The sequence below is a fragment of the Urocitellus parryii genome, chromosome 5 (genome assembly GCF_045843805.1).
Source record: "Urocitellus parryii isolate mUroPar1 chromosome 5, mUroPar1.hap1, whole genome shotgun sequence".
NCBI lineage: Eukaryota > Metazoa > Chordata > Mammalia > Rodentia > Sciuridae > Urocitellus > Urocitellus parryii.
Genome location: NC_135535.1, coordinates 124706689 through 124732376, shown reverse-complemented (window position 1 = coordinate 124732376; position 25688 = coordinate 124706689). Strand labels below are relative to the sequence as shown.

The window sequence follows — 25688 nt, the reverse complement described above, 5'->3', positions numbered from 1 at the left end:
AATGGTCATTTGGCTAAGAGAAACAGCTTTCTTTATAGTATTTTATTTGTGTCTGTGCCTGTCTTAGACTGTCATAGATTGAGTGGCTTAAAAACAAACATCAATTTCTCAAAGTTTTGGAGACTGAGTAGCTCAAGAACAAGCTACGGGAAGGTCCAGTATCTGGTGATCCACTTGCTGACTTGCAGATGGCCAACTTCTTGCTGTATCCTACTTGGTAGATAGTTAGAGAAAAGCAAGATCTCATGTCTCTTTATACAAGGACAATTATCCAATTCATGAGGTCTCCAATCTCATGACCTAATTACCTTCCAAACACTCCATCTTCAAATATCATCATCTTAGGTTTTAGGATTCAATATATGACATGGGGGGTGATATAAGCTACCTATCTACAGCTTGTATAACTCTTTAATTGGAAGATATGGGAGATGATAAGGAAAATAAAGGAATTTTCTATTAAGTGGCTTCTTAGTTTCAAAGTCCCCAGTTGCCTAACTTCTTTCCAAATTTCAGAGTCCTCCTAGGCTCATTGTTGTGTCATGTCAAGGGTTTTTAAATTATAAGGACAACCTAAGAAGAGCTTCTACATTGTGGCTTAAATTCAAGATATAGAATTTTTCCAACATTATGATGAACATTTTCAAACACAAAGCAAAACTGAAAGAAGTTTATAATAAATACCTAAGTACCTTTACAACATTATGGTGAACATTTTCAAACACAAAGCAAAACTGAAAGAAGTTTATAATAAATACCTAAATACCAAAACCACCTAGATTTTATCACTGACGTGGTATACTTGTGTTAGCATGGTCCTGAATAGCTAAAGTCTGGAAAGAACACAAATTGTCCTATACAGTACAGTAGGAAAATCATAAGGGTAATTACAAAGAAAATGTTTGGAGGACAGTTTTTGTCTATGCCTGTCTTATTTTAGACTTTCTTAGATTGAGTGACTTGAAAATACAGGTGTATGATTTTATCACATAAAATTAATAACAGATGAAATTATTCTGTAAGATGTATAAATGGGTGGTAAAACTATAAAGAAAAGCAAAAAAAATCTGTCTCATACGTCATAATTTTCCTAACTATATTTCTGAATTTGTCTTGTAATTGAAATTTACTTATTTGAGATAGGGTTTCAATAGGTTGTTCCTGCTGGCCTTCTGCCTCACTCTCCTTAGTAGTTAGGAACATAGGCATGTGCCATTGCACCGGGCTTTGTAACTGAAAACAAAAATTTACTTTAAAATAAAATTACCCGATGGCTTCTCAGTACCTGAATCCAACCCCTTCATTTCCTCCTTCCCTCACTACTTCAGAATCTTTGCTCCATTCCCACCTGCCTAGTCTATCCTATTCAATCTACAAAATCGTCCCACATTCCTCCAACCATGCTCTTCTTTTGATTTTCCTCTAAAATGCTGTATAATTACATTCCAGCATTCACACAAATGAAGAGTACAAGACACTGCCCTCAATGAAGTATTCACTTCCTGGAATCCAAGATTCCACATGGATCGTGGAGGGCGTCAGCAAAGCCCAGCTCTACTAAAGGGAGCCCTCAACTGGGGTCTGGGCACCAGATAGGTTCAGCCAGTGTTTCATCTCTGCAGAGAACTACACTTCCCAGAATCCTTGAGTCTCGATTGGACTGCATTCCCCAGAGGCTTTAGCAGCCAATTCCGTTCCACCCCTCCGGGCCTTCTATACTTTTGTGGAGGCGGAGTGTCTTCTGCTGGATGCGGGACTCTAGGGTCTGAGATCCCTCGTGGTCCGGGTCCCTTGGACACCAGGCTGCTGGAGGCAGGGCGGTTCCAGAGCCTCCTGCCTGCAGAGTGCAGCCCAGCCCGCGAGGAGTCGCCCCAGGGGAACCCCGAGCCTAGGGAGACCGGCAGCCGAGGACGGTGGGAGGCCGACCAGGACCTCCGGAGAATGCTGCGCGGGGCGTGGGAAGAGGCCTGGGAGGTGCGTGGAAAAGCCTTTTTGATCAGGGTGTCACCACAGGGCCTGTCGCCAGTCCCTGCTAGCCGTCCTGCGACATTGCCCCAGATGTGTCAGGTGGTGCACTTGGCCCGGGTTTGCAGCAGGCCTGTCTCCTGTTTTCCCAGGTCTGCCCACAGTACTGCCCTGCCCTGCCCTGCCCCGCCCTGCCCGGAATTCAAACCAATATTGGGAAGCAATGTGGGACTGGTGAAAGGATCAATTCTGCCACCTTCTAATGAAATCCACATGGGAATCTTTGGGAGAAATTTCAGGAAATATGTAGTTTCCTGCTAGCAGCTAAACTGCTTCAAAAAAAAAAAAAAAAGTGTTCCCAAAAGTGCTAAGAACCACCTCAGCCTAGGGCTACTTCAAACAGAAACAAAGCAGATTGTGCTCACTAGGACTTATTCAATATTTTGGAATGTAAAGCAGCTAGCACAAACCAGTTTTGATTTCTGGGCCCAAATTCTTTCATTTCTCAATATATGGCAAAACGAGGTGAAACCTTAAAATGAAAAGGTTCCTTGCGAGGGAAACCTTGATCCTAGGAAAACAAAATATGGGGAGGAATGTCAGACTGGATGAGGGATCAATTCTGCCAAGTTTAAATAAAATCAGTCTGAAAATATTGGGGAGAATAATTCAGTAAATTGATAATTTTTAGTTAGCCCCTAAAGCTCTTCCATAAGAAGTTGATCCTCCATGTGCTGAGAAGTATTTCTGCTTAGGGCTGCTTCAACCAGAAACCAAATGTGTTGAGGGCCACAACCAAGTTAAGATGGCACCTGGCAGTATGCCAGGAGGAGTGGTTTTTGAGCCGCCAGCAAGCCATTAAGATGATGAGGATCCCTTAATGAATTGACTGCTGTGTCTAGATGATGTCAATTAAGTTAAGCTGTGTGTAATTAGTTGGGTATATGTACCTCTGTGGTCCAGCAGAGAAGCGGCTCCTGCTACCTTGGGTGCCCAAGTTCTCAGTTCCTGCTGACTTCACTCGCAATAAAGTAGTTCCTGCTTCAACCTTCAAGTTGCTTGTCACCTCTCGGTTATTTTGCCCAGCCGGACTTAGGCAGCCCAGCCAGATTATGGGCACAAATGGAGTGTACTCACTAAGAACTAAGTTGAGTTTTGAAATTTCAAACAGCTAACCTGTTTTTGATCTCCTGGTCCAATTCTATTTATTCATTGAGGAAGGACAAAACCAATTGAAACTAAAAAAAATAAAATCTCTTTGCACGAGAAACCATGATCTCAGGAACACCAAAATTGGGGAGCAATGTGAGACTGGTAAATTCATCAATTCTGACAAGTTTCAATGAAATCCATCTGAAAATCTTAGGGAGAAATTCAGTAAATTGGTAATTTCCTGCATTCATAGAAAACTCTTCAAAAGAAGGTGTTCCTGTATGTGCTGAGAACTGCACCAGCTCAGGGCTTATTCCATAAGAAACAAAGCAGAGTTTTCTCACTAAGAACTAATTGAATCTGAAATTTCAAACAGCTGACACAAACCATTTTTGATTCCCAGGTACAATTCTATTCATTCATCTCGATAGGGCAAAACAAAGTGAAACCTAAAAATACAAACTGTCCTTGCACATGAACCCATGAGCCTAGGTTAACCAAAATTGGGGAGCAATGTGAGACTGATGAAAGGATCAATTCTGCCAAATTCCAATGAAATCCATCTAGAAATTTAGGGGATAAATTTCAGTAAATTAGTAATTTCATTCTCTCAACTAAAACACTTTCAAAAGAAGGTGTTTCTACATCTGATGAGAATTGCTTTTGGTTAGGGGTATTTCAACCAAAAAAAAAAAATAGTGAATGTGCTCACTGAAAAGTAGTTGAGATGTTGATATTTCAAGCAGGTAGCACAAAAACCATTTTTATTTTGCAGGTCCAAATCCCTTCATTCAGCCATAAAAGGCAAAACACAGTGAAACCTAAAAATAAAAATTGTCCTTCAAAGGGAATCCTTGAATGTAGAAAAGCAAAATTGGGAGAGCAATGTGGAACTCGTAAAAAAGGATAAATTCTACCTATTTTAATCAGATACATCTGGGAATGTTGTGGAGAAATTTTAGTAAATTGGTACTCTCTTGCTAGTAGCCAAAGCACTTCCATAAGAAGGTGTTACTCCATGTACTGAGAACTGATACTTACGGCTAACTCAACCACAATCAAAGCAGAGTGTGCTCATTAAGAACTAATTGAATTTGTGAAATTTCAAGCAGCTGCCAAAAACCATTTTTTTAAAAAATTTCCAGGTCCAATTCCAATCACTCATTCATATAAAGCAAAATGCTGTGAAACCTTTAAAAAAAAGTGTCATTGCAATGAATTCTTTGAACCTAGAAATATAAAATTTAGAGAGGAATGTGGGACTCTTGAAAAGATCAATTCTACCAAGTTTTAATGAAATCCATATGACAATTTTGGAGAAAAATTTCAGGACATATGTAATTTCTGCTAGCATCAAAAGCACTTACCTAAGAAGATTATCCTGCATGTGCAGAGAATTGCTTCTTTTTAGGGCTACTAAAATAAAAAACAAAGCAGAATGTGCTTATTAAGAAGTAATTGAGTCTGTAAAATTGTAAGCAGCTGCCACAAACCATTTTGATTCCCAGGTACAATTCCATTCATTCATCTTTATAGGGCAAAACAAAAACCAAACACACACACACACAAAAAAAAAAAAAAAAAATGAAAAGTGTTCTTGCACATGAACCCAGGAGCCTAGATTTACCAAAATTGGGGAGCAATGGGAGACTAGTGAAAGAACCAATTTCACCAAGTTCCAATGAAATCTGTCTGGAAATCTAGGGGATAAATTACATGGAAATTGATAATTTCATTCTCGCAACTAAAGTGCTTCCAAAAGAAGATTTTCCTGCATGTGATGATAATTTCTTCTGCTTAGGGCTATTTCAACCAGAAACATAGCAGAGCGTACTCACTGAGAAGTAGTTAAGATGTTGATATTTCAAGCAGCTAGCACAAACCAGTTTTGATTTGCAGGTCCAATTCCCTTCAGTAAGTCATAAAGCTCAAAATGCAAAAAAAAAAAAAAAAAAAAAAAAAAAAACACCTAAAAAGGAAAAGTGTTCTCGGAAGGGAACAAAATTTGGAGAGTAATGTGTAATTGATGGAAAGATGAATTGTGTCAATTTCAATGAAATCTGTCTGAAAATCTTTGGGAAATATTTCAGTAAATTGGTAATTTCTGGTACCATCAAATGCACTTCATAAGAATGCATTCCTCCATGTGCTGAGAAGTTTTTCTGCTTAGGGGTACTGTGGGGAGCCACTCTGAATGATTAGTGTCTTCTGTCTTGGAGCAGAGAGGCTTTGACCATCACTATATCTCATAGTGACTTGGACATTGCCCCAGTCCCAGAAATTTGAGCACATCTTCAGACATAGGCGTTGCCCTATGGCCCTTGGGTCCAATTACACCCACATGTCCCTTGTAACTTCATCCCTTCTTACCTTTTTTAGCTGGAACTTTCTAAGAATGAGAGTCCTCCCATTCCAAAAAAAAAAAAAGCCCACTTCCAAACATATTCTCTCTCTCTCTCTCTCTCTCTCTCTCTCTCTCTCTCTCTCTCTCTCTCCCCTCTCCTCTCCTCTCTTTTCCTCTTTTCTCTCTCTCTCTCTCTCTCTCTCTCTCTCTCTCTCTCTCTCTTTCCAGCCTCTCATGACTATCCATCAGTCTCCCATTTGGGGAGCTTGAGGCTGAGAGTGGAGTGTGTGACTGTGTTTTATTTGGTGTCCCTGGAAATTCACATGAGCGACCTTAAGTTCAGCTGCCCCCACAGGCCTGGGGCAGCAGGTGGCACCTGGAACCAGAGACCCCTCAGGGGTGAATTTCCAGGGTTACTGAGAGAGCACATTACAGAAATAGTAGTGATTCTTTGGAGATCACAGAGGAAGCAGACATTTTCAGAGCCAGGCTCTTTAAAGAATTATTATGGGCAGTTCTGTGTCTTCAAATTAAGAAATGTATTTGACAATTCTGGAGACAATAATGAACTGGAGAGGAAAACAAGTCAGAAGGGCTCAGCTAGCTCAGTTCCTGAAAAAGATTAGCGAGATGTGTCTGTGGCTTTGCCAGCACGGCTCACCAGATTTATATACTTGGGAGAGGCTAGGTAGAAAATTATATAAAGGCTATGTCTCTGTCATGCTGTCTAAAAGTACAATGGAGAGTATTCAGAAGGTCTAGACAGCTTTAGAAACGTGTCTTTTTGATGATCTTGAACAGGACCAGTGGTCCCCAAGGACCTGCTGAAAGGGCTTCAGAGAGCTTTTAGAAGTTTGGAGCAGGAGAAATGGCCCAAGACTGCTTTCAAGCAGTTCTCTCTTTCTCTGGTGTGTCTGAGGATGGATTCAATTTTTGCTCAGTCTGCAGCTCGCAAACCACAGACAGGCAGCCTTGGGGCAAAACCTAAAATAAAAAATTTAGTCTCTGCTGATCAAAAATTTAGTCTCTGCTGAGCCAGTGAGACCCAGCAGCTTAGAGGAGTACCAAGGGGCACATTCCAGAGAGGAAACTAGCTCTGATTGGATTTTGGTGAGGAAAATTCAAAATGGAGAGGAGCAAGATGCACAGACAAAAAAGTCACAATTTGAGGGGACTCAGAAGATAAGGAACACCTGGAGGAGAGTTTTACTAAATTAATAGCTGGCCCAGCACCCCCCTATTCGAATTTGGCTGCTCTCCTTCAGGAGAACAGGGTTCAATAATTACTCTGAACTGGTGATTGCCATGCTTCGACCCCTACAACATAGCCTTAGAAGAGTGCAGAAAGTGGGGAAAGACATAACAGGTTTTCAGCTTTTTCTCAGTCTTTGAACAGATTAACAAACATAACCAATATATCCTCATGCAGGCTGAAGTTTCCTTTTAAGACTCTAAAGGAACTCAAAAGTGCTTGCGGTACCTATAGTCCAAACTCACCCTTTGTGCAAAGCCTGCTTGATTTGTTATGCCACGTGCCTCTACCCCCAAATGACTGGAATTCAATGGCCAAGGCTTGCCTTTCTGGGGGTGATTATCTCCTTTGGCAATCTCACTGGACTGATTATTGTACTGAACAGGTTGTGAGGAACAGGAGTCAAGGCTTTGATGCCCCTTTGGAGATGCTAATTGGAACTAGGGAATTTTTGGACCTAGAGAGACAAGTTATGATCTAGCCATTTATGATCAGATCATTGCATGTGCCAAAAGAGCATTGCTCCAGATCTCTTCCCGGGATCAAGCAAAGTTAGATTTTAGCCAGATAGAACAGGAGTCAAAAGAAAAATTTTCTGATTTCATAAAGCGTCTGTACTAAGCAGCTAACAGGTCAATCGGAGATTCAAATGCCTCCGAATTCATAGATAAATAGCTAGCATTTGAAAACACCAATAAAATTTGTCAGGACGTCCTCCAACCCCATCAGAAGAAAGGGACAGTTTCTGAATTTATTCACCTGTGTATCGATGTTGGTCTTACACAATTATAAGGTTTTACGCTCACCATGGCTTTAAAACAGATACTTCAGCCCCACTCCCAGAGGCGTCATTCTCGTGGTGGTGTTTTAATTGTGGCAGGACTTGGCATTTGGCAAGGGAATGCGACTCCACACAATAGGGCAGAAACCTTTCCCGGTTCAACCTGGCAGCATTACCAGACGGAAAGCTGCGTGGTGACAGGAACAGATGTGGTGGTGGCCTGCCTCCATATCTGACTTCACTTATGCCTCCTTTCAGGCCAAAAAACGGAGGTTTGACTATCCCAGGCCCGATACACAATGGGGGGCTCTACAGTACACATGAGAGGAAGATTTGGAGTCACAGGCCTTGATGTCATCACAGCCAACCATGGCGGATCATTATTATTAACAGTCAGCTCCACCCAGAGAGTACTTTTATGACCAGCCATGGTAATAAACTTAACACCTGAAATGGGACTACAGCAAGTTCCTACTGGAATCCATGAACCATTACCCCCAGGTACCATAACCCTAATTTGGGGGCAAAATAGTTTTAAAGAGGGAATTCAAGTAATGCCAGGAGTTATTAATTTGGAGTTTAGCGATGAGCTAACAGTTACTGTGAAATCAGAGCATGCCATTCGGCTCTCTACAAAAGACATGCTGACAATTAGTACTTTTACCTTGCCTTTCAGTGGACAGATCACTTAAGACCTCAACTTCCAGGTTCCCAAACAAAGTGTACTGGGCTCAATTAATCCTGCAGGAGTGCCCCCTACTGGAACTTAAAATCAATCTTTAAAATAAATCAAGGTATTGTAGATACTGGGGCAAATAAATCTGTTTTATCTCGCAGATTTTGGCCCAAAATCTGGCCTTTATGTATTGTGCCTGCCAATTTAGAAGGCATATGGCAGATCTCTAAACCTGCCCAGAGTGTTCAGTGTCTTCGCTGAGAAGACCGAGACAGTAATGCTGGAATTTTCAACTGGACACATTACTGGTAAATTCATGGGGTAGAGATTTTTTAAGCAGTTTAGGATTATTATTAGTAACTAAATTCTATCATGTTATTTGAGGGACTTAATAAAGGATTTACTCCTAAGGAAATTGAGGGAAACCTACCTATGACCCAGTCTCCTCAACAGAGATTAATTAATGCACACAATCAAAATTTTTGGTGGGGGCCCTGACATTTTTCCTTTCCCTAAAAAATAGCATAAAAAATTAATTGGCTCACAGAAGAGACAATCTGAGTCAACCAATGGCCCTTAACAGGGGAAAAACTAAAATAGCCCACATGTTAGTTGAGGAACAGCTTCAAGATGGTCATTTAGAGCCTATTCTCAGCCCCTGAAATACAAAAATCTTTGTAATTAAGAAAAAATCTGGTAATTGAAGATTATTACAAGACCTTATAGCTATTAATCAAGTCATAGAACCCATTGGAATGTTACAATCTGGGCTTCCTTCTCCTACACTATTCCTTTAGATTATTATTTGATAGTAGTTTTAAAAGATTGTTTTTTCTCTATACCTTTGCACCCAGATGATTGTAAAAAGTTTGCCTTTAGTGTCCCAGCAATTAATTTTAAAGAACAAGTTGAAAGATATTGCTGGAAATTGCATGCATAATAGTCCTACCCTATGTCAAAATTTTGTGGCACAAGCTATCACACCTGTGAGGAAAAAAATTCCCTGATGCTATTATTCATTTTATGGGTGACCTACTTTTAGTTCATGCTAATTCAATTCAGATGTACTCTTTTTTTTTTTTTTTTTTTGCCCAAATAGAGAATTTACTCCCAGCACTGGGTTTGTGCATTGCACCTCAAATTGTGCAAAACACATCTCCTTTTCAATATCTAGGTCATGTGATTGAAGGACATACAATCCATCCTCAAAACTTTCAAATGAGAATCAAGGAGCTGCACATCCTTAATAATTTTCCAAAAATTATTAGGAGATATTAATTGGCTGAGGCCATCTTTAAAGCTAAGTTCTTTAGATTTAAGTTCTTTATTCCAGATATTAGAGGGAGATCTTTCTCCAACTTCTTCTTATCATCTCACAGCAGAAGTGAAAATGGCTTTGAGGAAAGTTGAAATTGCTATTAAAAATGCTCAACTTACTAGAATTAATCCACAAGAGCCTATATATTTATTGATATTTCCAACTGCGTATGCTCCTACTGGGGCCATATGGCAAACATTGGGAGTTATGGAGTGGATTCATTTAGCCCACTCTCCTCAAAAGTCATTAACTCCTTTTCATGATTTGGTTCCTCAATTAATGATAAAAGGAGAACAAGAGTTTTACAGCTAGTTGGATCAGAACCTCATATTGTAATATTTCCATTTTCTGCTCAACAAAATGATTGGCTCTTTCAAATTTCTAATTTTTGGAAAGTAGCTTTTGTTAATTTTCCTGGTCAGATAGAGAGTGATTTTCCTCATGATAAAATTATTCAATTTGCATTGGTAATGCCATTCATATTTCCAAGGATTATATGTGCACAATCAATAAATGGTGCACTGACAGTGTTCATAGATGGCTCAAGCTCAGGTAAAGCAGGTTTTTATAGTCAGCTCATACAGAGGTAATACAAACCTCATATGCTTCTGTCCAATCAGCAGAACTACAGGCTCTCATTTGTGCTTTAAGTCATTTTGCAAATGAGCCTATCAATATTTATTCTGACAGATTTTATGCAATTGAAGTTTCAAAAAATATTGAAACTTCAATTATTGGGTATACATCCTCACAAGAGTTATTCAATTTGTTTCATACCCTACAAAGGACAGTTCAAATGTGAAAGCACCCATGTTTTATTGGTCACATACAAGCCCACACTAATCTTCCAGTGCCTCTAACATCAGGTAATGATAAGAGTGATAAATTGGTTGCTCTTTTTCAAAAAAAGTCTTTGTACGACTGTGCACAACCTTTGCATTCTTTGCATCATCAAAATGCTTCTAGCTTACATAAAAAATCTAATATTACTAGAGAATAAGCTTGTAAAATTGTATGTCACTGCCCCCAGTATGTTATACACCCTCCATCTTTACGATCTGGGATTAATCCCCATGCATTAAAACCAAATAAATTATGACAAATGGATGCAACTCACACTCCTCAACTTGGTAAACAATGTTATGTACATGTAATTATAGATACTTATTCTAGATTTATTTTTGTTACAGCCCATGGAAAAGAAAATACTCAACATGTTATTTCTCGTTGTTTAGCTGCCTTTGCAGTATTAGGATGTCCTTTACAGATTAAAAAAAACAAATACTGATACTGCATCAGCTTATGTAAGCTCTTCTTTTCAACAATTTTGCCAAAATTGGAAACTGGGAATTTGGTTTCATATTGACCATAAAACAGGTATTCCTTATAAACCTCACGGTCAAGCCATTGTAGAATGAACTAATTTATCTATTAAACTACAATTACAAAAACATGGGAGATGGGACTATGACTCCCCAAAATAACCTCAATCATGCTCTGTTCATTTGAATTTTTTTTAAATTGTGACTCAGAAGATCACACTGAAGCTGAGTGACACATGTCTTCCACAGCAATAGGCCCTTTAGACCGAGTTTGGTGGACTTACAGGCTGATCAATGGAAAGGACCAGATCCAGTGATTATGTGGGGCAGAGGTCATGCTTGTATATTCCCTGAAAGTGCTTTTTGTCCTATTTGGGTATCTGAATGTGCTCTCAGTTAGAACCAAGATTCAAGTGACTGGAGATCAACCATGAGAAGACTTCCCTCAAAAACAAGAATTTTTGATAGAAGATAAGAATAAAAATGGCCCCAAGAAACCAAATTAGGAAGCTACCCTCATGGAAGGAACTGAAGAAATTGACACTGCAGGCTGCACAAATGATTCGTCAGAAAGGAAAAGTTAAATATCCAATGATGATGCTTATTGCAATATTAGCTCTACTGAAATGTTAGGTAAAAGGGAATCAGGGAAACTTATTGGACATATTTTCCAAATCCACCTCTAGAATACCCAGCAGTGTGGACTGGAGAATCCACCCCAGTATTTACTAATGACTCACATATTATGGGAGGATTTACAGACATATTACTCCCAACCATGTGACTGGACTTAATTATTCTGGCTATAGTGCCCCATTATCTTTGTGTTGGTTCCACAATAAACATGCTGGCTGGCTAAAAGTGTCATTTAGGAAAAGACAGCAATTGGTAGACCTAGACCAACTAATCGTACTGTTACTGGAGACTTAAAACCTTAGATCAATTATTAAAATGAGACTTTTTCATAACAAACCAGTCATCTCAGTATAGTTACAAGACTCTTTATAGTCAAATAAATATTGATGAAAGGATTGAGACCAAGCTAAATGACTTTGAGGCTACTGTCATATTTGTAATGAACTTTTGATTTTGAAATTCAAGGAAAGACTTAAGTGTCATGGTAGCTATGTGTGTGTTATGGCTGCCAAATACAATGCTTCCCAATGGGATTGGGAGAAGGTTAAAAACTATTTATTGGGTATTTGGCAAAAATATTATAACAGTTTGGATCTTTTGGAGCTCCATCATCATATTCAAGTTATACAAAAAATATTATTGATTTTTCAGAACCTACTTCTTTAGCTAATCAAATACTTAAAAGACTTCAACCTTGGAAACATTTTTAAACATTCTATATGGTTTATCCTTGTATTGTTCTCTTTGCTATTCTCTCTTGTAATTGTAGAATGTGGAGCCTTCAAAACAAGGATTCGGGTACTTGAAATAGTGGCCAATCACTATTTTTCAAAGAAAAAAAGGGGAATATGTGGGTAGCCTCTCTGAATGATTCATGTCTTCCATCTTGCAGCAGAGAGCCTTTGACCATCACTACATCTCGTAGTGACTTGGACATCACCCTGGTCTGGAATTTTGAGGACATGTCTTCAGATGTAGGCATCATGCTACAGCCCTTGGGTCCAATTACACCCACATATTCCTTGTAACTCTGCCCCTTCTTACCTTTTTGGATGGAACTTTCCAAGAACGAGGGTCATTCCCAATAAAAGCCCACTTCTGAAAGTGCTCACTCTCTCTCGCCAGCGTCTCATGACTTTCCCTTGCTCTCCCATTTGGGGAGCTTGAGTCCGAGAGTGGAGGAGGCATCCTGAGTGGAGGAGGCATCCTGAAACTTGTTTAAAGGTAAAGTGTGTGTCTGTGTTTCATTTGGTACCCTGGAAATTCACATGAGTGACCTTAAGTTCAGCTACCCTGCAGGCCAAGGGCAGCAGGCTACTTCAAACAGAAACAAAGCAGAGTGTGCTCACTAAGAACTAATTGAGTTGGGGAAATCCAGGTCCAACTCCATTCATTTATACCTTTTGGACAATAAGAAAGTGAAACCTAAAAATTAAACTGTCCATGAACACAAACCTATGAATCTAGGATAACCAAAATTTTAGAGCAATGTGGGACTGATAAAAAGATAAATTCAGCCAGGTTACAATGAAATCCTTCTGGCAATCTTTGGGCAAAATTTCAGGAAATATGTAATTTCCTGCTAGCAGCTAAAGCACATCCAAAAGAAGATGTTCCTGAGAACTGCTTTTGCCTAGAACTACTTCAAAAAGAAACAAAGAGGAGTGTGTTGATTAATTAGGAATTAATCAAGATTTTGTAATTTTAAGCAGCTAGTACAAACCAGTTTCGATTTCCAGGTCAAAATACCTTCCATCCTGGATACATGGCAAAATTCAGTGAAACTGAAAAGTGAAAAGTGGTTTGCAAGGGAACACTTTAACCTAAGAAAACAAGTTTGGGGAACAATGTGGAACTGTAGAAATGATCAGTTCTGCCAAGTTTCAATGAAGTCCTTGTGACAGTCTTGGGAAGAAATTTCCATAAATTTGTAATTTCCTGCCAGGAGCCAAAGCACTTCCATAAGAAGGCATTCTTCCATGTATTGAGAACTACTTCTGCTTAGGGCTTCTTCAACCAGAAAAAAAGTGGAGTGTCCTCATGAAAAACAAATTGAGGTGTTGACATTTCAAGCAGCTAGCACAAACCATTTGTAATTTGCAGGTCGAATTCCCTTCATTCATTCATAAAGGGCAAAATATAGTGAAACCTTAAAATAAAATTGTTCTTGTAAGGGAACTTTTGAATGTAGGAAAACAAAGTTTGGGTAGCAATGTGGAACTTGTGACAGAAGTGATTCAGCATATTTCAATGAAACCCATCTAGAAATGTTGGAAAGAAATCTGTAAGGGCTGCGGATGTGGCTCAAGCAGTGACACAATCGCCTGGCATGCACGCAGTGCTGGGTTCGATCCTCAGCACCATATAAAAAATAAAATAAAGATGTTGTGTCCACTGAAAAATAAATATTAAAAAATTCTCTCTCTTCTCTCTCTCTCTCTTAAAAAATCAATAAATTTGTAATTTCCTGCCAGTAGCCAAAGTTCTTTCAGAAGAAAATGTTCTTTCATATACTAAAAATTGCTTCTACTTCAACCCTATAGGGAAAAACGAAGTGAAACTTAAAAATTTAAAGCATTCCTGCCAGCAAACCCTTGAACTTTTGAAAACCAAAATTGGGTGATAAGATGAAAATGGTCCATGGATCAACCCTACCCAGTATCAATGAAATCCCGAAGAAAAAATTTTGGCACAGATTCCTATAAATTCTGTTGTTCCTAGAGCTGTCGAAACACTCCCAAAGAAGGTGTTGCTATATGCACTGAGAAATGTGTCTGCTTAGTGTTACTTTAACAGGTAGCAGAGCAGGGAGTGCACACTGAGAACTAACTGAGTGGGTGAAGTTTCAAGCAGCTAGCAGAAACCATTTTCGATTTCCAGTTCCAATTGCATTCATCTTTATAGTACAAAACAATGTGAAACCTAAAAATTAAAAGTATTCCTGCCAGCAAAGCCTTGAACCTAGGAGAACCAAACATGGGGGGTTGATGCTCAGTATCAATAAAATCCTCAAAAAGAATTTGCACAGAGATTCCAGTAAATTCGGACTTTCCTGCAAGCCCCAAAACACTCCCAAAGGAAGGTGTTCCAGCACACGCTGAGAAATGCTTCTGCTTAGGGCTACTTCAGCACAGAACAGAGCAGGAAGTGCAGATTCAGAACAAACTACATTTGTGAAGTTTCAAGCAGCTAGCAAAAACAGTATTGGTTTTATAGTCCCAATTGCTTTCATCCCTATAGGGCAAAATAAAGTGAAACCTGAAAATTCAAAGCATTCTGCCAGTGAATCCTTAAATATAGGAGCACCAAATTGGGGGGGGGGACAAGATGGGACTGGAGAAAGGATCAATACAGCCTGGTATCAAATCCTCAAAAATATTTGTGCAGGGCTGGGGATGTGCATCAAGCAGTAACGTGCATGCCTGGCATATGTGGGGTGCTGGGTTCGATCCTAGGCACCACATAAAAAAAATAAAGATGTTGTGTCCACCAAAAACTGAAAAATATTTAAAACTTCTCTCTCTCTCTCTCTCTCTCTCTCTCTCTCTCTCTCTCTCTCTCTCTCTCCTCTCTTTTAAAAAATAATTCGTGCAGAAATTTCAGTAAATTAGGACTTTCCTGCAAGCTGCCAAAATGCTCCCAACAGGTGTTCCTGCATGCACTGAGAAATGCTTCTGCTTAGGGCTGCTTGAATATGGAACAGAGCAGGGAGTGCACACTGAGAAATAACTGCGTGTGTGAAATTTCAGACAGCTAGCCCAAACCATGTGGGATTTCCAGTCCCAATTGCTTTCATCCCTATAGGGCAAAATGAAGTGAAACCTGAAAAATCAAACTGTTCCTGCCAGCGAACCCTTGAACCTAGGAGGATCAAATTTGGGGCACAAGGTGGCACTGGTGAAAGAATCATTTTTTCCCAATATCAAAGAAATTTGCAGGAAATATTTGAGCAGAGATTCAAGTAAATTCAGACCTTTATTCAATTTTCCCAAAAGCTTCCAACAGAGGTGTTCCTGTATGCACTGAGAATACTTCTGCTTAGGGCTACTTCAACAGGGAACAGAGCAGAGAGTGCACAATGAGAACTAACTGTGTGTGTGTGAAAACTCATGCAGGTATCACAAACTGTGTTGGATTTTAAGTCCTAATTGTATGCTTCTAACATGCTCCCAGTTAAAGCTATTTCTCCTGGCTTCTGCTTAGGGCTACTTTAACCAGAAACAAACCACAGAATGTGCACTGAATACTAATTGAGTCCATGACATTAGCAAAAACCCTGTTTAATTTCCAGATCCATTTCCATTCATCCCTATAGAGCAATATGAAGTGAAACATAAAAATTCAAACTGTTCTTGCCAGGAATCTTTGAACCTAGGAGAACAAATTTGTGGAGACTAGTAAGGAAATACTACCAAAAAAATTTGGAGCTATTTCAGTACATGGGTATTCTCCACCTTACTCCTAAAGTGCTCACTAATAAAGCTGTTATTTCTACTTCAGCTTAGGGCTACATCAACAAAGAACAAACCAGAGAGTGCACACTGAGAACTAATTGAGTGAGTAAAGTTTCAAGCAGCTAGCATAAACCCTGTTTGATTTCCACCTCCATTTTCATTCATCCCTATGGGGCAAATGTAGTGAAACCTGAAAATTCAAACTGTCCCTGCCAGTGAATGATATAGACTAGAAGACCCAAACGTGGAAAGGCTAGTAAGGTTAGATAAAAACTGAATCCTTCCAAGTATAAAAAACTCTGACAATATCTACCCATAACCCTAATGTAAAACTAACCCTTACCCTTATGTTAAAACTAACTTGTTGGAGAATTATTAAACCTAAAAGGCCAAAACTCAAGGAGCCCAGTAAGACTGGGGAAAGGATGAATCCTCCCCAGTGTCAAAAGAAATCCGACCAAACATATTTAAGAGCTATTTCAGTACATGGATTTTTTTTTTTGCTTGATGCTAAAACATTCACAGATAAAGCTGTTTTTTTTTCTACCTCAGCTTAGGTCTATTTAAATATTAAAAAGAAACAACACGAGAGTATGCACACTGAGAACTAATTGAGTAAGTGAAGTTTCAAGCAGCTAGCACAAACCCTGTTTGATTTCCACATCCATTTCCATTTATCCCTATAGGGCAAAATGAAGTGAGACCTGAAAATTCAAACTGTCCCTGCCAGTGAACAGTTGAGCCTAGACCCCAAACTTGGGGAGCTTATTAAAGCTAGGTAAAGGATGAATCCTGCCCAGTATCAAATAAATGTGACCAAACCTAAACCTAACCCTAACCCTAACCATAACCATAAACCTAACCCTAACCTGTTAGAGAATTGTTGAATTTAGAAGACTGAATCTTGGGAATCCAAGTGGGGCTGGTAAAGGATGAATCCTGCACAGTATCAAAGAAATCTGATGAAAAATATTTTGGGTATATTTCAGTACATGGATTTTTTTTTTTGCTTCATCCTAAAATGTTCACAGATAAAGCAGTTTCTTTCTACTTCAGCATAGGCCTACTTCAATAAGGAACAAATGAGAGAGTGCATACTGAGAACTAACTGAGTGAGTAAAGTTTCAAGAACTAGCACAAACCCTGTTTGATTTCCACCTCCATTTTTTATTCATCCCTATGAGGCAAAATGAAGTTAAACTGGAAAATTCAAACTGTTTCTGCCAGCAAACCATTGAATCTAGAAGACTTAAACTTAGTCCATTAATGTTAGGTAAATAATGAATCCTTTCCAGTATCAAAGAAATCTGTCCAAACATAACACTAATATTAACACTAACCCTAAAATTATACCCTAACCTGTTAGAGAACCATTGAACCTAGAATACCCAAACTTGAGGACACTAGTGAGGCTGGGTAAATGATGAATCTTGCAGAGTATCAATTAATTAGGACCAAGAATATTTTGAATATTTCAGTACATGGATATTCTTCTGCTTGCTTCTAATGTGCTCACAGATAAAGCTATTTATTTCTATTTAAGCTTAGGGCTACTTCAGCAAAGAAAAAAAAACCATAAAGTTCACACTGAGAACAAATTGAGTGAATGAAGTTTGAATCAGCTAGCACAAACCCTGTTCATTTTCACCTCCATTTCCATTCATTTCTACAGGGCAAAATGAAGTGAAGCCTAAAAATTCAAACTGTTCATGTCAGCAAACAATTGATCCTAGAAGATCCAAACTTGGGTAGCCTACTTGGGCTGATGAAAGTATGGAAATTGCCCCATATCAAAAATTCAGTCAAAAATATGTTGGAGCTATTTAAGTACAAAGATATTCTGCTTGCTCCTAAAATGCTTACAGAATAAGCTGTTTCTTTCTACTTCAGAAAAGGGCGACTTCAACAAGAAACAAACCAAAAAGTGCGCACTGAGAACAAATTGTGTGAATGATGCTTCAAGAAGCTAGCACAAACAATGTTTGAATTCCACCTGCATTTCCATTCATCCCTATAGGGTAAAATGAAGTAAAACCTGAAAAAAATCAAACTCTTGCTGCCAGTGAACCTTTGAACCTAGAAGACCCAAACTTGTTGAGATTAGTAAATCTAATCCCAATCCTCCCAGTATCAAAGAGAGCCAACCTAACCTATACTTATCCTTAACATTAAACTTAACCCTAAACCTAACCCTAACCTTAAATTTAACCCTAAGCTGTTATCGAACTGTTGAACCTACTAGACCAAAACTTGAATGGCCTAGTGGGGATGGGTAAAGGATAAATCCTGACCAGTACCAAAAAATGTGACCCAAAATATTTTGGAGCTATTTCAGTACATGTATATTTTTTATATAATAAAAATACATGTATATTTTTATATAATAAAGTAATCACAATTAATATACAATAATAATTAGAATTCATTTTATTTTTATTAGAGTTTTATAGTTATACACATTAGTTGGGTTCATTGTAAAAAACTCATACATGCACAGAATTCTATTTCAGTTTAAGATCCCCTCTTTTCCTTTCCACCCTGTCTCCCCTCCCCTATTGTTATTCTTCTACTAGACATTCTATCACTCATCTATTTATATTTGATTGGTCTTTTTTAATTATACATAAATGTAAAATCACTTGTGGTATATTCACATGTGTATATAAACTGTTTTTTAAATCATTTTTCATTGCCTCCCCTTATCCAATCTCCCTCTCTGCCTCTAGATGTCATTCTACATTACTAATCTGTGTATTATCTTTATTTAGTCCTATGAATTACTCCCCATCTTCTTTGTTTTACTCTAGTTATTGCATATAAGAGAAAATAATATTTGAGTTTCTGAGTTTGGCTTATTTCACGAAGTATGATATTCTCCATTTCCATCAATTTACTAGCAAATGCCATATGCCATAAATTTGTTATATATATATATATATATATATATATATATATATATATATATATGATATGTATATATATACATATCTTAATTCATTCATCTATTGTCAGGCACCTGGGTTGATTCCATTATTTACTATTGTGAATTGTGCTGTTATAAACATGGAAATGGCTCTATCACTATTATTTTGCCAATTTAAGATCTTTTGGAAAAAATACCAAAGAATGGAATAGCTGGGTCAAATGGTGGTTCCCTCCACTAGTTATTTTTGAGAAATCTCCCTACTGCTCTATTTTTGAGGAATTTCCCTACTTTCCCTGCCTGATCAAATTTTTTCAGCATCTATTAAAATGATCATGTGATTCTTGAACTTAATTCTGTTTAAGTGTGAATTACATTTATTGATTTGAATATGTTGAACCAGACTTGCATCCCTAGAAAGGAACCCACTTGATAATGTCATGTTATCTTTTTGATGTGCTTTTGAAGGCAGTTTGCTAATATTTTACTAACAATTTTTGGATCTATACTCACAAAAGATATTATTTTGTAGTATTCTTTCCTTGATGCAACTTTGTCTGACTTTGGAATGATGGTTATTCTGGCCTCATAAAATCTATTAGAGACTTTTCCCTCCATTTCAATTTCATGGAATGATTTGAGGGAGACTGTTGTTAATTATTCTTTAAATGTCTCTTAAAACTCAGCTGAGAGCCAATCTGGTCCTGAGATTTTCTTTTTTGGGATTATTTTAATTGCTGATTAAAATTTATTATTTGATATTAATCTAAGATTTTTATAGCTTTATCAATTTGGGCAGGTCACATGTGTCTAGAAATTTGTCAATGTCTTCCATATTTAACAGTTTATTAGAGTATAAATTTTCAAAATAGGTTGTGATAAACATCTGGATTTCAGATGGGTCTGTGGTGATATATCCTTTTTCATCTCTGATCTTGTTGAGTTTGGTCTTCTCACACTTATTTTGGTTAGTTTAGCTAAGGGTGTGTCAATCTCATTTATCTTATCAAAGAAAAAACTCATCTATCTGGAACCCATGTTTAATGTGGTCACTCAGTACAACTTTTCTGCTTAGAACCACTTTCATAATATTGAAAATATTTTGATGTTTTATCTCATTGTCTATTTCTAAGAATTTCTGGATTTCTATTCTCATTTTTCTTTAATTTATTGTTCATTTAAGAGTATTATTTAATCTACACGTATTTGTGTTGTTTCTATTACTTTCCTTTTTGTTGATTTCTAGTATCTTCCAATTATGATCTGATATGATACATGGGATTTTTATACATCAATAGTTTTTGTATTTGTTAAAATTTGCCTTTTCAATCATCAAGAATATGAGGAACAATAAATGTTGGCAACAATATGGGGGAAAATTTACACTCATACATTGCTGGTGGGACTGCAAATTTGTGAAACCACTCTGGAAAGCACTATGAAGATGCCTTAGAAAATTTTGAATGAAACCACCATTTGCTCGTTAGCCTACTCCTCATTTTATACCCAAAGGACCTAAAATAGCATGCTGCAGTAATGCAGCCACATCAATGTTTGCAGCAGCTCAATTCACAATAGTTAAATCATGGAACCAACCTAGGTGCTCTTAAACAAATGAATGGATATAGAAAATATGGTATATATGCACAATAGAATATTACTCAGCCACAAAGAAGAATGAAATTATGGCATTTGCCAGTAAATGAACAGAATTCAAGAAAATCATGTTAAGTGAAATAATATGATTCCAAAAATTCAAAGGCCAAATGTTTTCTCTGATTTGTGGATGTTAATCACTATAGAGTGGTGGGTGGGGTGGTTAGGGAAGAATAAAAGTTCTTTGGATTAGAAAAAAGGTAATGAGGGGAAGGCAGAGGAATAATCCTGCTGATATTATTCAATGATTTCAAGGGGTCAGGTCATTTATTTAATGAATATTCATCCAGTGACAAAAATAAACTGAGCCATAGGAAGTATGAACATAGCTGCTTTAGCTTTGATCTTGAGCAACCCCTAAAGGCCCAGGTGTTAAAGGCTTGGTCTCCAGACCAAAAAGCTATTGGAAGGTGGTAGAAACTTTAAGGGGTGTGGCCTAGTAAAAAAAAATAGGTCAATAGGGTGAGCTCTAGTAGGAAATTTGGGACTTTGGTCCCTTCTTTTCTCTCTCTTCACTTTCCAGCTGTCATGATGTGAGCAGCTTACTCTGCCATGCACTTCCAGGAATGAAGTACTGTTCTGCCACAGCCCCAAAGTGACAGAGTCAAGTAACAATTGGCTGAGCCTAAATAAACATTTCCTCCTTATAAGCTTATTATCTCAGGCATTTTGCAATACTAATGGAAAGCTGACTAACACACTAGCCTTGTGTTAACCACTATAAGAGATGTGTAAAGGGATTGAGGCCATTAGTGGGAGTGTTGATTAGAATAATCTATCTGACAGAGATTTGATAAAACATATTACAAAGCTTGGAAAGTTATACATTCTTTAACTTACCAATGATTGTATTTATCCTGTAATGAACAGTACACAAAATTGCCCATATAAGGAAACTTATTATGGTGTATGCTTAGCAAAAAATGAAAATAAAAACCCTAAATATTCACTGATGACAGGAACTGTATGCTTACTTGAGTTTGAGGATACTAATTACACAAATTAAAATAGCTGTCAGTTATTAAATGCTTTCTATGGGCCAAGTACTGCTCTTAGAGCTTTATGTTAATCTTTTGTATATAATCTATTTAATTTTCACCACAACTTAGGAAGGTAATATAATTGTCCCCATTCCACAAAAGCAAAAAAAAAAGTACAGACAGGTTAAGAAGTCTATCAAAGTCACACAGCAGGTCAGTGATAAAAGTGGAATTCCAATACTAGTGGTTGTCTGAGGCTCCATTCTTATTCAATCTGTACATCTGCCTCTCAATGCGTACCTCATAGGGTTAGGAATATATAAGTAAGATAATCTATTAAGAATCTCAATTTCTTTGAAGAAGCCACATCTATATTTTCGATATATCTTGATCCTTTATTGGTGCATTATATTTATACATAATAGTGGAATTTATTGGGACATAAATCAGTGAATTTTTTTTTCTTTTATTTTTTTTATTGTTGGTCGTTCAAAACATTACATAGTTTTTAATACATCATATTTCACAATTTGATTCAAGTGGGTTATGAACTCCCAATTATACCCCATATACAGATTGCTGAATCACATCAGTTACCCTTCCATTGATTGACAAATTGCCTTTCTAGTGTCTGATGTATTCTGCTGTCTGTCCTATTCTCTACTATCCCCCTCCCCTCCCCTCCCCTCCCCTCCCCTTTTCTCTCTCTACCCCTTCTACTGTAAATCATTTCTTCCATTTGTATTATCTTGTCTTACCCCTCCTTTCCTCTTATATGTCCTTATGTATAACCCTGAGGATCGCCTTCCATTTCCATGCGATTTCCCTTCTCACTTCCTTTCCCTCCCACCTCTCATCCCTGTTTAATGTACATCTTCTTCTCAAGCTCTTCATCCCTACCCTGTCCTTGTTTACTCCCCTTATATCAAAGGGGTCATTTGGTATTTGTTTTTTAACGATTGACTAGCTTCACTTAGCATAGTCTGCTCTAATGCCATCCATTTCCCTCCAAATTCTATGATTTTGTCATTTTTTAATGCAGAGTAATACTCCATTGTGTATAAATGCCACATTTTTTTATCCATTCATCTATTGAAGGGCATCTAGGCTGATTCCACAATCTTGCTATCGTGAATTGTGCTGCTATGAACATCGATGTAGCAGTGTCCCTGTAGCATGCTCTTATTAGGTCTTTAGGGAATAGACCGAGAAGGGGAATAGCTGGGTCAAATGGTGGTTCCATTCCCAGCTTTCCAAGAAATCTCCATACTGCTTTCCAAATTGGCTGCACCAATTTGCAGTCCCACCAGCAATGAACAAGAGTGCCCTTTTCCCCGCATCCTCTCCAGCACTTATTGTTGTTTGACTTCCTAATGGCTGCCAATCTTACTGGAGTGAGATGGTATCTTAGGGTAGTTTTGATTTGCATTTCTCTGACTGCTAGAGATGGTGAGCATTTTTTCATGTACTTATTGATTGATTGCATGTCCTCCTCGGAGAAGTGTCTGTTCAGGTCCTTGGCCCATTTATTGATTGGGTTATTTGTAATCTTATTGTCTAATTTTTTGAGTTCTTTGTATATTCTGGTTATTAGGGCTCTATCTGAAGTGTGTGGAGTAAAGATTTGTTCCCAGGATGTAGGCTCCCTGTTTATCTCTCTTATTGTTTCTTTTGCTGAGAAAAAACTTTTTAGTGTAAGTAAGTCCCATTTGTTGATTCTAGTTGTTAACTTTTGCGCTATGGGTGTCCTATTGAGGAATTTGGGGCCCGATCCCACAGTATGTAGATCATAACCAACTTTTTTTTCTATCAGATGCCATGTCTCTGATTTAATATCAAGCTCCTTGATCCATTTTGAGTTAACTTTTGTGCATGGCGAGAGATAGGGATTCAGCTTCTTTTTGATGCAAATGGATTTCCAGTTTTCCCAGCACCATTTGTTGAAGATGCTATCCTTCCTCCATTGCATGCTTTTAGCTCCTTTATCAAATATAAGATAGTTGTAGTTTTGTGGATTGGTTACTGTGTCCTCTATTCTGTACCATAAATCAGTGAATTTTATTCCCCAGTGCCACATGTGAATTAAAGATCATGAAGATTGAACTAAGCTGAGAACATCCTGATTGTGGAGAGAAGGCAAATTGTAGGTTGAAAGACAACATTAGATTGGGCTACATTGGGGTCTTTAGAAAAAAATGTCATTTACTTTAACTTTTGTATCTGACCTAACATTCTCCCATTAGTAAACCTTTTATAATGTATTAACAGCTTAACAGACCTCTGGCCTCCCCCAACCTTAAAGCTAAAGGGCTGTAACAGTTAATACCTATAGGAAAAACTTTCCCTCTTTGCTACAGCTCACCTACCTACTGGCTCCACCCGTTTATTTCTTAAATATATTGATTGATGACATTTTTTCTTTGGCTATAAAATAGTTCATGGTTACATCTTGGTTACATCATGGTTACTCCTTCACAGCAGAACAAGTCATTCAGACAATTAGAATCCACTTTCCTCTGACATTCATAATTGGTTCAGAGCAAGCTATCTTATTTTCTTTAAAGTCAAGTTGTTGTTTTATGTCATCATTTACAATGGAGATGGATAGTGATTATGGTTTCTTAACAATGTAAATGCATGTACTTAAAATGTCACTGAACTATACACTCAAAAATGGTTAAAATTATTCAGTATGTACATTTTAGAATGAAAATTTAAAAAGATAAAATACACATAACATATGCACATAAATAAAAAAACATAGAAAAGTATCTTATAGATATATACCAAAAGTTGTCAATGGTTACCTCTTGATGTTGAAGGAAGTGATTTTTACTTTCTTTTTTTAATAAATGTTGTGATATTGTGAAATAAACATTTGGTCTTCATCCTATTTCCTGGCACACATCTCCTAAAATCCATAGAATCTTCAAAGTGATAAATGACAAGTGACTTTTTATATGCTAAGAACTGACAAAGGCTAGGGCCTGATGATGAAGTTGGATAATGATTTAATATATCATGTCTGTGTTATTGGAGTCTCCATAGAAACTTGAAAAGAAAGGACTTGGAGAGTCTGAGAGCTGAATGCATGGAGGGTGGCACACCCATACTTCATTCTATGCACCTCTTTATCTGGATCCTTTCTGATAACTTATTTATTATAGTTTTGGTGATAACTTTTATAGTAAGATGGTAAATGTTTCCCTTAATTTTGTGTACTGCTCTACCAAATTAATAAAGGAGGGGGTTACCAGGGAACACTAATTAATAACTGGGTAGTCATAACTGGCCTAAACTGGTGTATGAATTGGGGAAAGTCTTACGAAGCTAAGCCCTCAACCTATGGGAACTGTTGTTACCCCCAAGAAGACAGTGTTATAGTCCAATTGAATTAAAGGACACCCAGCCTATGTCTGGTTCTGTAGCATTACTTGCTTGGTGGGTAAGGGATCTCCCTGCCCCACCACTCCTAGTATCATAAGAATGTTGTGAGTGTATAGTTGGAAAAAAACCCAACTTTTACTATTCATATGCTTTTATTATTCTCTGAAATTTCTACCATGAGTATGCAATATATGACAAGAAAAATAATTTACTGACATATGGAAGAAATACAAGAAATGATCTTTGCCCTCAAGGAATTTACAGTGCAAATAACACACAAGAAAAAATGCATTTAAAAATTTAAACAATGAAAGCAACTGTGTAGGGATTGTGGGTAGAGCTCAGTGGTAGAGTTGTCTGACATGCAAGAGCCCTGGGTTTGATGTCCAGCACTGCAACAAAACAAAACTGGAAGGACAAGCAGGACCATATGCCATCTTGTAGTTCAATCTCTATTTCAGAGAAAAGGATAATGAGATCAAATGCAACCAAGACCAGGGATCATATGCTTTACCAGTGGCAGCAGCAAGACCATAACTTAAGTATTCCAGTTGTGAATCCAGCACTCTCTCTGGTCCTAAACATACCACATCACCCCACACTAACCCATGGGCAGCAGGTGAGGATAGGGAGATGCAGTAGGGGTTGACTTACACATAGGGATGAAGAAGGTTCTGGGGAAGAGAAAAACTTAACAATGGTGGGTCCTGTCCATAGCCTCAGAAGATCAAACTCCACCATGTTTTGGGGTCTGTAAATAATGCAATATTGCTAAAACGCCCTGGAACAAGTAGCTGGGTTTGTCCATACTTTGAAAGATGCACCAAAGGAGTGGCTGGTCC

General features: G+C 37.9%; 1 long non-coding RNA gene across 3 annotated transcripts in view; it reads left to right on the top strand.

Moving 5' to 3' along the window:
• LOC113190326 (uncharacterized) overlaps positions 1 to 25688 on the top strand; it is a 117605-nt gene that overhangs the window by 67079 nt on the left and 24838 nt on the right. For 2 of the 3 annotated variants that reach the window (XR_003301767.2, XR_013343610.1), the window contains exon 7: positions 1450 to 2991. The exons of the other annotated variant lie outside the window; for it this stretch is intronic. This is a non-coding gene — a long non-coding RNA (uncharacterized LOC113190326). Of the gene's footprint in view, positions 1 to 1449; positions 2992 to 25688 lie in introns of those variants that run through there. 3 annotated transcript variants of the gene reach the window in all.